Below are 13,787 nucleotides of genomic sequence, written 5' to 3'. Positions count from 1 at the left end.
GTTATGCTTTCCATGGTCGATACTGGTTTGCAAAAGAAATTACAGCAAAAATGCAATTGCATCTGAGCACATATAAGATCTTTATTTATGAAAATATATAGTACAATTACCAACAAACTTTACATATTCACAAACACCTTTACCTTTAATCCAAATAAATACAGGTTCGTTAGGATGGAGTTTTCTTTTGTTACGTGTATACAATACAAGTAGAGACGTAGAATCATAAGCAGATTTACGAAAGTCTTTATTAGCAAGTTCAAACATATGGTAGATAGGATAGGCAATGACATTTCTATCATGAAAACTTTCAAGTCCAGGAACACTTGACACTCCACTACCACCTCTTACAATGGCAACGGTGAACCATCCATTTCCATGTGAGAATGTATCGTTAATATCCAAGCTAAAATTAAGAGAACATCCATTAAATACACAAGGACCATCGACGAGAGCGCGGGCTGCAACACTCTTCACTGGAATGAGATTCTTCTTGTCCCCAACTGTTGTAGTAAGTTCGACGTTATCTATGGTTCTGTAAACTGTTGTACGACGACGACGTCGATATCTCCTGTAAGGCATGTTGGCAACTGATGACGACTTTGGGGCGAAACAGAAATATACTATGCACTACAGAAATCTCCAGCACTGTCTCAGTTTCTCAAGTGATACTGATTTGAATCACACTGGTTGGATGACTATAGTATTGTAAATACTGAACAGAGGTCTCTTGTGATGTGTAACTTAGAATTCTTTTTAAGTTTATGAATAATGCTATTTTCGGAAATACAATGGAGAATTTGAGAAATCATAGTGAATTCTACATAGCTTATCTCTGGGACGGGCGTTACAGCACAGAGGTTTATATCGTCTGGCTAACTTTTAGATGGGCCAAAATGTTCTTTCAAGGGTTAGTCGCTAAGAAGAAGCTAATGGTTCGATAGAATTCACAAAACCTTGTCCTGTTAGTATGTGCATATTAGACTTTTCAAAACTTCGCATGTACCAGTTTCATTATGAATTTGCTAAATGTTACTTCTCAGACCTGAAGTTACATTGTATGCATACGGAAAGCTTCATCTGTTATGTGAAGGGCTGCAATCCATATGAAGTAATAATATGTCGCCCTGATGCGTTCGACACATCTGGATATACAGCAAATAATGCTTTTGGTATAAAGCCAGCTAACGTGGACGTTATCGCCCTAAGGAAAGACCAGGCGAAGGTGTGGCGGTTTTGGAGTTTGTAGGAGCCATATCGAAAATGTTCAGATACTTTACAGCAAGAGGTGCCACCGGATGACAGGTGAAGGGTGTCAATTGTGTGGCCTCAGAGGCTCTCACGCTTGCTGACTACAAAGCTTGCCTGTGTGGTGGAGCAGATGCTCTGTATATAGTGCTCCAAAAAAGCATTGACTCACGAGACCATGTGGTAGACAATATTTTGCACGTGCATGAATGTATGTCGAATAGCTTTTGAACTATTTGCCGTCGTGTAAGTAGGTGTGCGTTTATGTGTGTGTGTGTGTGTGTGTGTGTGTGTGTGTGTGTGTGTGTGTGTGTGTGTGTGGGCTGGCTACAATCTCAGGATATGCGAACGTATGTATTGTAAAACTACTTATTTTTATTTCACTGCAAGCTGTTCCAGCATTATTAGTGCTAGATATATTTTTATTCGACTCACACATAAATAACCTCAGTTATTAAAGAAGAATGAACCATCCTTATTTAATATCCTATCATCTGCATTAAATATGTGAAAAAAGTATTGTGTCAGCTATGTCACAAATGATAACAGTAAAAAAGTTTCTGTTGAAATAGCTACATCAAAGAATGTTAACTATAACAGATTTCAGAAAAGACTGACAAAGCAGTCATACTAGTTTTAGTGTAAAAGAGTTTCCAGTGATTACTAAATAGCATTGGTGTGAAAAGTATTAAGTCATTATTGTTGTAGTTCCTACCAGAGATGAATATATCTCTGTGTTTCCTAATAAATGTTATGTGTGTCTGTAGAAAACAAGAATTATAGTAAAAATATAGCTAGCGAATAAACAAGAAATTAATTGGTTATCAGATATAGCCATTTCTAATTCCAAATTCCCTTCGTTTTGTTAAAGAATAGATCAAAAATTGGTAGTTCCATTCGATGAAAAATTCACAGTCTTCATGCCACTAAATTCCGGGTTTTCAGTCAATAAGACCGCATTGAACTCTTTACTAGAGAACATCCTCACCCACTCACATTATATGTCAATTTCACACTGCACGTTACTGAGTATACCATCGCTTTATTAGGTGAGTTGTGCCATCTTAATTTCCCCCTCCTCCACCCCCACCCCCGAAATGAGTGGTGCCAGTGTCGGTGCAACAGGAGCTCAGGACCTTATAGTTCTGGAAAAAGAGTTGCTTTATGACCTGTTGCTCTGATATATCACCAGTGCACTCCTGCGTCGCAGACTCAATGTTGAAGGAAGTATCAGGTGTTAGAAATCTGAGGTCTGATAAATGAGACAGGTGCTGTGAAAGCTCAATTGGCTCCCATAAATCTTGTGGGATCGTAATCATCAAGGTTCAACAGCGCTCTGGGAGAAATAATAACAAACAAGAAGCAGATACAAGTTATAATAATAGTAATGAGTAATGAGAGAAGATGGAACGATTATACTAAAAGTCGAATAAGAGTCTCCTTTTTTCTGTCCTCCCTGGCAACAGTGGCTCAGCTCTGTTGCTCCTGCATTTGTTACGGCTGCTGCTGACACTTTCTGGTGCTGATCAATCGGCGTACGAACCTACCGTCATTTGACCATCCCACACACTCCGCTATGAATGGTACAGTAAGTAGCATCGTTGGTGTAGAGAAACAATTGAATGAGTTGAAAGGAAATAAGTAACCAGGTCCTGATGGAATCCCAGTTCCGTTTTACAAAGAGTACTTGACAGCAATGGTCTCTTACTTAGTTTGGATTTATCGAGAATCCATTACCAAGGACAAAGTGTCAAGTCTCATTTCTAACATAATAAATTTCCTTGAGAGGGAAAAGCTTCTGTGCCCAAATCATTAGTGATTTAGAAAGCATCTCTCGTGCAACGGCCCTTTCCTCACATGAGATCCTGTGAGCCTTTGATGAAAGGCAACAGGTAGATTCTATATTCTTAACATTCTGTAAAGCGATTGACGCTGTGCCACACTCCCGACTGCTAACGATGGTATAAGCATGCAAAATAGGTGAGTGGCTTGCAACCTCTTAAGCAACAGAACACAGTACGCTGTTCTCGTTGGCGGTACCATCAGGAGTGCAGCAGGGAAATGTGACAGGACACCTGTTGTTTTCTATATATATAAATGATCTGGCAGACAGAGGTAAGCCGCAGTCTGCTGCTGTGTACTGATGATTCTGCGATGTATGGGAAGGTATAATCGTTGAAAGGGCGTAGGAGGATGCAATATGAGTTAGACGAAATTTCTAGTTAGTGCAATGAATGGCAGGTAGCTGTAAAAATAGAAAAATGTAAGTTAATGCAGATGGGTAGGAAAAACAAACTCATAATGTTCAAATATAGTAATAGTAGTGCGCTGCTTGGCACAGTCGCATCGACTAAATATCCAAGCATAACGCTGCAAAGCAATATGAAACGAAGTAAGCATGTAGCAACAGCAGTAGGGGAAGCCAAATTGTCGATCTCGAATGATTGGGAGAGTTTTAGGAAAGTGTGTTTCATGTGTAAAGGACACCACAAATAGAAAACTAGTGTAATCCGTTCTTGAATACTTTTGGAGTGTTTGGGATCAACAACAGATTGGATTAATGGAAGACAGTGAAGCGGAATGCCAGAATTGTTACTGGTAGGTTCGAGCAACTCATATTATGGAGATGCTTCAGGAGATCAAATGGGAAGCGCTAGAGGGAAAGTGATGCTCTTTTGGAAGAGCACTATTGAGAAATTTAAAGAACCGGCTTTTGACGCTGACTGCAGAACGATTCTACCGCCACCAACCTACATTTCACGTAAGGACCATGAGGATAAAATTAGAAAGACTTGGACTCATATGCATATATATAATAAGTCGTTTTTCCTTCACTCTTTTTGCTAATAAAAACAGAAGAGGAAATGACTAGTAGTGGTACAAGGAACCCTCAGCCATGCACCATATCTTGGCTTCTGGAGTGTGTACGTAGATGTAGGTACAAAGCACAGATGTTAACTCCATCTCATCATGTTGAATATTCAAAGCAGCGGTGGTAGTGTGTTGAGGGGGGGGGGGGAGGTTTGGTGGTGGTGGGTGACCAATAGGAATGCACAACATGACTCAAAGAGGGGAGTCTGTTATTTCAAAATCAAAAATTATTTTAATTAAAATTAAACTTTCATAAAATGAACAGAAATGGTGGCAGCCATTTTGGATCATAAATTATGGTCATTAAGGTAATAATTACGAGATTAGGCTAAAGGAACTTGGCCATTACGTAACGCGAATGTCAACAAATCAGATAAAACAAGTTAACCGTTTATTTACATTAGGGTAGTAAAGTATTTGGTTTATTTACGTAAGGACGCTACACTAAGTGGAATACATAACGAGAACAACTACTCTTTGAGCCAGTATGGCCACAAGTCTACAACTGCCATGTCTCAGATTCTCAAGATTGAATTAAGACGCAGTGATTCCACTCCAAAATAAAGGAAGATGTCTGGCGTAGATTAACAAGATGTACTACGTTTGCTATATCTCGATAAATACTTCAGTTCTTTTTAGCTTTTTACTGGTCCACAAAGATAATTTACTGATGGAGTGTTGTTAAAAGTAAGAAAACTAGCGACAAAACTGCCCACCGAGAGATAAAATTTGATCTCAGTTATTTAAATAAACAACAATGTCAATATTTTGCCAAATGCAGCTAACTTAGCTAACCCATTTACACTTACTGATTAGACTATAACTTTTAATTCGCCTTCGCATGCTTCTTTGGGCTGCGACTAACGATCTTTCCCATCGAATGGAGACAATTACATTATTTTCACGAGTTTTTGCAAGTTTCGTGCGCTTCCAGCAAAAATTACGTTTCTATGCAACTAAATAATCAAGCTAAATTTCTGATTTGCATAGAAAGCAGAAATTTAGTTTGATAACTGCCGTCAACAAACGATAGCTGTCATTTTGGAAACGTGGTTGTTTCAGACATTAAGTAAAATGCAGTAAAGAATTATTCCCTTTGCTTTAATTAATTCAGAAAATGCCAAGCAGTGGCTATTGGAAGTATGTTCCTGTTCTATGTAGGATATTGTACCATCTGATAGAATATCATACAGTTAGTGTCAGCTCTGTACAAGCAATTTTCAGTTTTAGCATCGCTGTTCTTATATCGGAACTCCGTAATTTCCGATAGTGACAATGCAGTCGGGAAGAGTATCCCATATTTTTTCCTCTCAGCGCCCTGCTCTCACATCAACTTCCCCCCCCCCCCCCCCCCCCCCGCCGCACACATTTACTCATGTACACTACACTTACAAGATTTGTGTACTTTTCTCGTCTGAGTGCTATTAACAGTTTACCATTACCGATTTACCGATGAATCTTGTTCTTGCTTTATATGCCCGTTATTCAGAAAGACATATAATTCACTGTGGTTGTTGTACAGCATCACTGTTTCTTATCAGAATGATTTACTTGACTGCAGTTCTCTTACACATTAAAATACTTTCATTCTTTAATTAAGCCAATAAACAGAAATATGAAGTGAGCCTCGCCATTGCTTATTAAGATTTTAAAACGTTTTCAGATTTATTTTCTTCCCATCACCTGGTGGTCTTAATAACTCAGATTTTAATTTATTTGCAATTTACAGCTTTAATTGAGTGTTGTCTTCGAATGTAGTTTAGAACTCAAACCGGAGCAATTATGAAGGAGTTTGAATGTAACAAGGGGTATGTAATAAAAAGCTCTATTGTATGTGAAGCTTCTTTTCAACACCGGTTTTGTTATTAACTGAAGGGTTATATCATGTAACAACAACTTAATAAACATTTAAAAGGTATTTGTTATTACCTGAAGAATGTTTCCTAACAACCTAGACATGAAACTGTTCACAGATTATGACGAATTGTGGCAGTATTTAGTCAATTTATATTCATCGACAGCATACAAGATTATGTTCGACAGTAGCTGCAGCGAAACTCTTATTTAGATAGAATTTCAAGGAAGTGAATAATTGTATACTTCAGAAATAATTTTAATGCTTTTCTATTTATTTTCTCTTACATATACAATACATATATTTAGCAAACAAAGACATTTTATTTTTACAGGTTTTGTGCGGTGTGTGATGCAAATATTTAGTCATTCAATACACTAGCAACTAAAAAAAATCAAGCTTCAAAATATCTATTGTCCTATGGTTCAGTTGGCTTCGCATAAGAACCCTTTTCATGTTGAGAATTGCAACACAAACTTAAAATGTTGTCCATACTCATAACTATAGTTCAAAATGCAACAATAGACAGAAGATCAACACTTTAAATGCCAACTGTAAATTCAGAGTCACCACAAAAAGTCTTTATTTAACAACGCCCTGATAATTATCCCTTCAATGCTCAGTGAATTCACTTAATATGTAACAACAGGAAGATGGAAATTTCGAAATTAAATTCATTAACATTTCAAGTAAGTCATCAGAAACTACATTCCGTAAACAGACTCTCGAAGATGAAAGCTACACTACAGTGGCCGTGTTCACCAGGACGTAGTTCAGATCGTAAAACTTGTATGTCCAGTTAACTGTTATCATAGAAAATAGTAAATGGTTATCACGAGTTACGCTACACTCATCAAAATTACGAAGACTGTCACTGACATAACTGACTGTACTGAAATTGTTCAACTAACGGTGGTCGAGTCACTGAAAATAGTTATCACTTGAAGTGTTGACACCAGGTGCCCACATACTTGAGGACACCACACTAATTATTCTCTTCACGAGAGAGCAGATCTCGTAATCCTATAACGGGCTCTTCGGAAGTAGAAGCCTGAGATGTGGAAGGTTGACCTGCTTCACGAGGTTCAGCAGTGTGAGGAGAAACTGCTGTGCGGTCGCCTCGTCTAGGTTTCCTGCAGTATTTGAATCCAACGCTGATCAAAATGAGAGCTACTACCGCCACTAAGGTGATAGACATTATCGTGAGCAGTCTAATGTGTAGTTTGTACAACATTAGTAATTCGTCAGGAGAAGATCCAGTGTATGATGGATAATGGCTTTTAGTTTTGTAGCCATCCACTGCTTCGTCCTTAGAGATAGTTGTAGTGTTTTGTTTAGCTGTTGTGTTATATGAGGTCTCTTCATTAGTTGGCGTAGTCGTTGTGACATCTGGCTCGTCACACATCAGCGTGCGGTTATCATTAATACCTGCCAGTATTTTGAAAATCGCTAGAAATGACATCGTGGAGTGCTTTTCCTGGTTGGTACCAAGGTTGGTGCCCTTACATTTATTGATTTTCAATGTGATATTACTATCGTTAACAGGCTGTGGGAACGATGGTGTGGTAGTAGACTCATCTTTATTAGGTTCCGGACTCAAGGTGATATTTGGTCCACCACTGTGCTCTTTAATATTTCCACCATCCGCAGGCACGGTGACTGGCGTTAGTGGTGACATGGTGGTAAGGTTATCTTCCGGATACACGGCAACTGTGGTACCAGTGGAATCACATTCCTGCTGTGTGCAATTTTCATCATCTGCCTGCTCTGCCACTGGCACTGATGGTAAAGTGCTGGTAGGCAAAATATCGTGAGATGACGAAGGCATGTTAGTGTCGAGTTCACCAGCCTCTTCCATGAAATTCTTGGTGCCAGTGGGTGGCGTAAAGTGTTCAGCCGGGGGTGTAGTTGGTTCCATACCATCATAGTCGGTCTGCAATGTTGTGGCGGTGGATTCAACAATCTTCTGCGTAAGACCCTCGCCATCATTAGGAATCGTCAATAGCTTTACTGGCGGGATGGTGGTCATTCCAACACCATGAGCTGACGAGGCAGGTACAGCGCTGAAATCATCATCCTGCTCACTGGACTTCTCGGTAACAGTGCGGTGTATGAAGTCAACATACTGTGGTGTGGTGCTCACTTCAGCATCATTTTCGCTCTCGAATGCTACAGTGGTGTTTTCTCCTTTCTGCTGCGTGTCACTCACATCGATATTTGAAATAGTGAACAACTTTGTTGGGGAGGTGGTAGTAGTCACGATTTCTTGAGCTGACGAGACCGTGGCAGTATTGAAATCATTGTCCTGTACTGTGGAATTCTTGGTACTAGTGCGCAGTATGAAATCATCATACTGTGGTGTGGTGGTCACTTTAGAATCATATTCGACCTCGAATGTTGTGACGGTGAGTTCCCCATTTTGTTGCGTGCCACTCACATCATTATTAGCGACAACAGACAACGTTGATGGTGAAGTGGCAATTATTCCAGTTTCTTGAGCTGATGATTCAGTAGTAGTTATGAATTTCCCATCGTGTTCATTGGGATTATTAGTACTGGTGTGTGATGTGATGTGTTCATAGTGAGGTGTGGTTGACCCTGCATCATCATAGTTAGCTTCAAACGTTCCAGCAGTGGTTTCAACGTTCTTCTGCTTGAGTCCGTCTTCACCACCAAGAACTGATGGTGAGATGGTGGGTGTTCCAGTTTCCTGAGACGACGAGGAAGTTGTAGCGTTGAATTCATCAACATCCTCCTTGAAATTATTTGTATCAGTGCGTGGTATGTAGTCCACATCCAGGGTTGTAGTGGTCTTTGCATCATTGTGATTACTGGCCTCAACTTTTGTGCCGTTGGGCTCACCATTCTGCCACATGACCTCATTTTCATCTGGAGCTATGAATGATGTCGATGGTGATCTCATGGATGTCTCAACATCCTTAGCTGGTGAGGTTCCACCCTGCTCCTTGAAGTTTTTGATATTAGCAGGAGGTGTGAAGGGCACATATTGGGGAGTGGTGATACCATCTTCATAGTTGTCCTCTAATGTGGTGGTCTGGGATTTGCCATCCTGCTGTGAGTTATTCTCAACCTCTCCAGGTGTTGTGATCGACGCTGATGGTGACATAGTGGGTGCTTGACTGTTGGTTTCAGTATGAGGTACGAAGCTCACGTACGGATCTTCGTAATTTTTACTATCATTACGCTGCATTAACTCTCCTTGTTGCGATGGCAAGGTGTGCACGTGTCCATAATCAGTCTCGGTGTCTTCCGTATTCTGCTGCAGGAGGTTTTCATTGCCACTCGGTAGTGCAAACGGTGATGTGGAGGTTGGCTGTAACTCGGGGACCGATGGAACCGCTGTAGCGTCATCACCGAGTTTCAATGACCCTGAAAAAGCGCCAGTAGTCGATCTGTTTTGGATACTCGTTGGCGATGTAGGAGTAGATTCACCGCTTTCAGGCGCAGAATTCCCGTTACTAACAAGACTTGTGGAATGTGACATCATCATGTAACCTTCATCTTCTTTAGCAGCTGTGGTCATGTCCCTGAAACAATGGAAACAAAAAATTATCAAATTTTGAATTTTTCTGCCTGGACTCTTTTTCTCAGTTAACACAAAAATTAAATAAAAATAATAATTAGATGTGTTTCAAATGTAGGAGAGCAATAACATAGAGTTACAAAGGCAAAAGAGACACTTACACTTTACGTTGATCTGTTATCTCTTGTTGTACAGAATCAGCTGTACCTGTCGCATTTTGAGCTGACAGCTGACTTGTTATCGGTAGAGCTGAAACAATAGAGTGACAATAAATCTAGTGTCCATCAGAGATTTCTGATTGCTTAAGCACATTTGGGACCACTATACAACTAGACAATTTCATAACTCAATCTCTGTGACAGATGCGTTACATTTACTCACAGTTAAGTGTAAAGATACTGAACATAAACAAATACACGACGAAATGAAATAACGATTCGTAGCTGAATGCAATATCAGAACCTACAAAGACTTTCTGAGAAATTTACTACAATTCGTTGGCATTTGATACACTGTGTAAGACATTTTTGTCATGAATGAAAAGAGATGCGGCAGACGTGTACCAAGTTCGCTCTGATATCGGACATTAATATTTTGTAGTAGTTTTTCGAAGATTGTTAGTTATTTCTCTAGCGTGCACATCGAATCACAAGCCAACTGTATGGATAGGTGCATTTTCGTCTTGAAAAATTGTGTCAGTGTTTGAGAAACAAATCGTAGCATTTACTTCTACAGCATTATCGCCTACATCAAATCAGCTACAGAGAGAGATGCATATTACACCGCTGTGTGCACTGAAGATAAACTTCTTCAACTGTAAAAACAAGTGACAGTCACACAGGGAAACTGATTAAAGATTCAAAACAATCTTGTTTCCTGACAAAAAATTTAATTATCTTACTAACTTTAATTGAAAATATGAAAAATATGTCATAAAATTTATCATTTTTGCCTCCTAGAAATACGAGTCCTATTTCAGATAACGCTTTGATGAAATTGTTCTCGCAAGTGGCGTTCTTTCGTTGTCACCTTTAATACTGTAGAAAGTAGTTAACAACAGAGATGACTGAAGCCTTAAGATGCTGATTTATTGGTTCCTACACACGAAAGTATCTGTAAAACTTCATAACGTACCCCTATGATTAAGGATTATTTTAGATCATAAATTCCTGTTAATCATTTGAATATATACATCGTTAAATGCCGTTTTGCGTTGTTTATAGCAAGTACGTTCGGCAAACGGTGAAACAAAAGCCCACTACACAATTTCTGTGTCATGTATACTAAAAAAACTGAATAAGTGGACATTACCCATTGGAGGCGTCTATATCGATGTGTCTATACATGCAGAGAAATATACCCTAATCTATATTCTATCTCCAAACGAGAAACATATTGGGGAAGCTCTTATTATGCGCGGCATGCGTGAAGAAATGTACGATGTGTGACTGGTGAAAAATAAACAACCTACGGTGATAACTGGAGGGAAAGACGATGTTTAAATGTGCAACAGAAACGTGCCAAGCGAGCTCAAAATAACAATGACGGTTCAACATCGAACGAAGTGCAACGATTGTACCGTGAAGTTCGCCGAACATGAATGTCAAGATTGAAGCTGAAGTTACGGGTTGTATCCAAAGTTTATTGGATTTTTATTTAAAGAACAACTGACAGAGTGATTGTGTCATGTGACTAGAACATCATCAGCGACATTATTCCGCACACGTGGACGAGTCACCGTGTTACTGCTGAGTGAGAAACATGAAAAAGCTATGAGCTGCATAGAGATAGCGAAAAATTTTTTACGTGGTGCCTTCACGTTGCACAGAGCTCAAAGTCAGTGGAAACGTTAAAGCGTTTGTTTCGATTGTTGAGTGTGTGTTTCAGATGAGGAGCGAACGTCTGTGGACGTTGACGATAACATGACAACATAGCTGAGCCGGCCAGAGTGGCCGAGCGGTTCTAGGCGATACAGTCTGGAACCGCGCGACCGCTACGGTCGCAGGTTCGAATCCTGCCTCGGGCATGGATGTGTGTGACGTCCTTAGGTTAGTTAGGTTTAAGTAGTTCTAAGTTCTAGGGGACTGATGACCTTAGAAGTTAAGTCCCATAGTGCTCAGAGCCATTTGAACCACAACATAGCTGAGAGAAATGAAAGATCATACATTAACGATTAGGGAAATTAATCATATGCACGTTGAAACTTAATGATGTCACTGAAATTTCCAACACACAACGGCTTTTACTGACAGGTCATATATCATGAACGTAACAAGATTAATGAATGGGCGTCTTCTGCGAAACTATTTCATATTTCGATTGCACATTTCGAAAAATAACACAAACACTGGCCTAAGTTAAGCACATAACAAATCAGAACGAGTTGTAGTAGATCGTTGTAATGGTAGACTACAGTGAAACCAAGAGTTAAATAGACACTCAATATAGCAACAGTAAATTTATACAGAAAACGGAGTACTGAAATCTGTTATCATTGCATCTTTGCATGCTAGATGTAAACCAAAATTTTATGAAATCAATAACAAAACATATAATACGATTAAGAACAGCATACGATGAATGAGGGCCTGTTAATGTAATTTCAAGATTATTATTGTTGATGCTATTATGAGTAGGTACGACGATACAGTATCCCTTAAGTGTGAAACGAAAGTGGCAGAGAACCTGTTGGTTCCACTGGGAAGAAAGATTTATCTGAGAAACTGGCCTACCACATTCGAAACACACGAAAACTTTCCAACTGAGCAACTAATATTTTTCCAGAAATAAATTATTTCATAACATGTCAGCACTAAATGAAACGGAGACGAATTATCAACACTCTAAATTAATAAACAACGCAAAATTGGTAACCAAGTCCGTGGTGAAGTAGCACGGTTGCGGAATTTAAACTCACCAACAACATATAGGATGACCGTCAAGCAAGTGATAATCTTCATGCTGGTAGTCCTAGTTGTCCTCGCGAGCACACGAAACACTTCTCCGGTCACTAGCAAACTGAATCGGCCACCGCTCGTGTGGCTCGCTTAAATACGTCCCAGAGCGCTGTGGAGGGGAGGTCTCCGCCTCCCGATTTTGTCAGCGAATGGAATGCGATCTTCGTAACACGTCACCGCTCGCTGCTCAACACCTCGCGCGTGCCTCTGTCAGACGATAACCGTCACTTGAGCATTTGATATGATGAGTCAAGGGGCTACGAGAGATAACGCTAGCGGAAGGGAGTGGTTACGGGATGGGCGGAGGGGGCACTACACTGAATCTAAAGCCTTTTCTCCAAGTAAACAGAATATGAGATTTTTCAGATGGTGTACCTTACCTGTTATGTTCAGTTACACCTTTGGGTCTATATTTTTTATTTATTTGTCCTTTACATGAGGGCATTGATTACCTAGTAAAATATTCCAGATTGATCGTCGAGAGTACAAAGGCAAGATGGAATGCTATCGATCGTATGTTGAAAGATTGCGAGTTTTGAGTAAAAAACACGTTTAATCCTTTTAGGTTAATGAGCATAGTCCCACAATTTATAATGAATGTGTGGTATCCAAGAATAACGATTTTGCTACGTATGCAAATTATAAATCTGTCTTAACCTCTTCACTGAACGCTAAATATTTCTTAACAATAGATTTGTGTAGATGGTACAGAATGGACGTAGAAACATTTCTTGGTTTCAAGGCCTCACATAGCTCAATAGCTTAGCGCCCACTGCTTCGCTCGTGTAGACTGTATGTGCTCCAGAGATGTTTTTTTGTTTATTTTTAATAGAAGTTTTATGTTACTCACAAACTGAAACGCCTTCTAAGCTTTTCACGCTTATTAAGGCATTATAAGCACTGTCTTTTCCGAACGTACTTCTGACCAAAAAAACGATTTTGACAGCTGAAGTCTAAAATGTTTGTTAATCGTGCCTTTTGCGCTCTTTCACAGATATGTCTGTAGCAGCTCTAATCTCCTATCAAATATTTCTTAATGTCTAACCGAGATATGAAATACCAATTTTCATAAATTTAGTTTCAAAATTTTTAATATAATGAAATAATTTCTTAAAAATTTTCATCCCATTTTGCACTTCCTTAGGAACTGGATTTCCAGAAACATTGAAACATGTGAAACTTCCTGGCAGATTAAAACTGTGTGCCGGACCGAAACTCGAACTCGGGACCTTTGCCTTTCGCGGGCAAGTGCTCTACCAACTGAGCTACCCACGTACGACTCACGCCCCGTCCTCACAGCCTTACTTCTGCC

This window comes from Schistocerca serialis, chromosome 3 (genome assembly GCF_023864345.2).
Source record: "Schistocerca serialis cubense isolate TAMUIC-IGC-003099 chromosome 3, iqSchSeri2.2, whole genome shotgun sequence".
Taxonomy (NCBI): Eukaryota; Metazoa; Arthropoda; class Insecta; order Orthoptera; family Acrididae; genus Schistocerca; species Schistocerca serialis.
The sequence above is the reverse complement of the archived record's forward strand: the minus strand, read 5'-3'. Positions refer to the sequence as shown.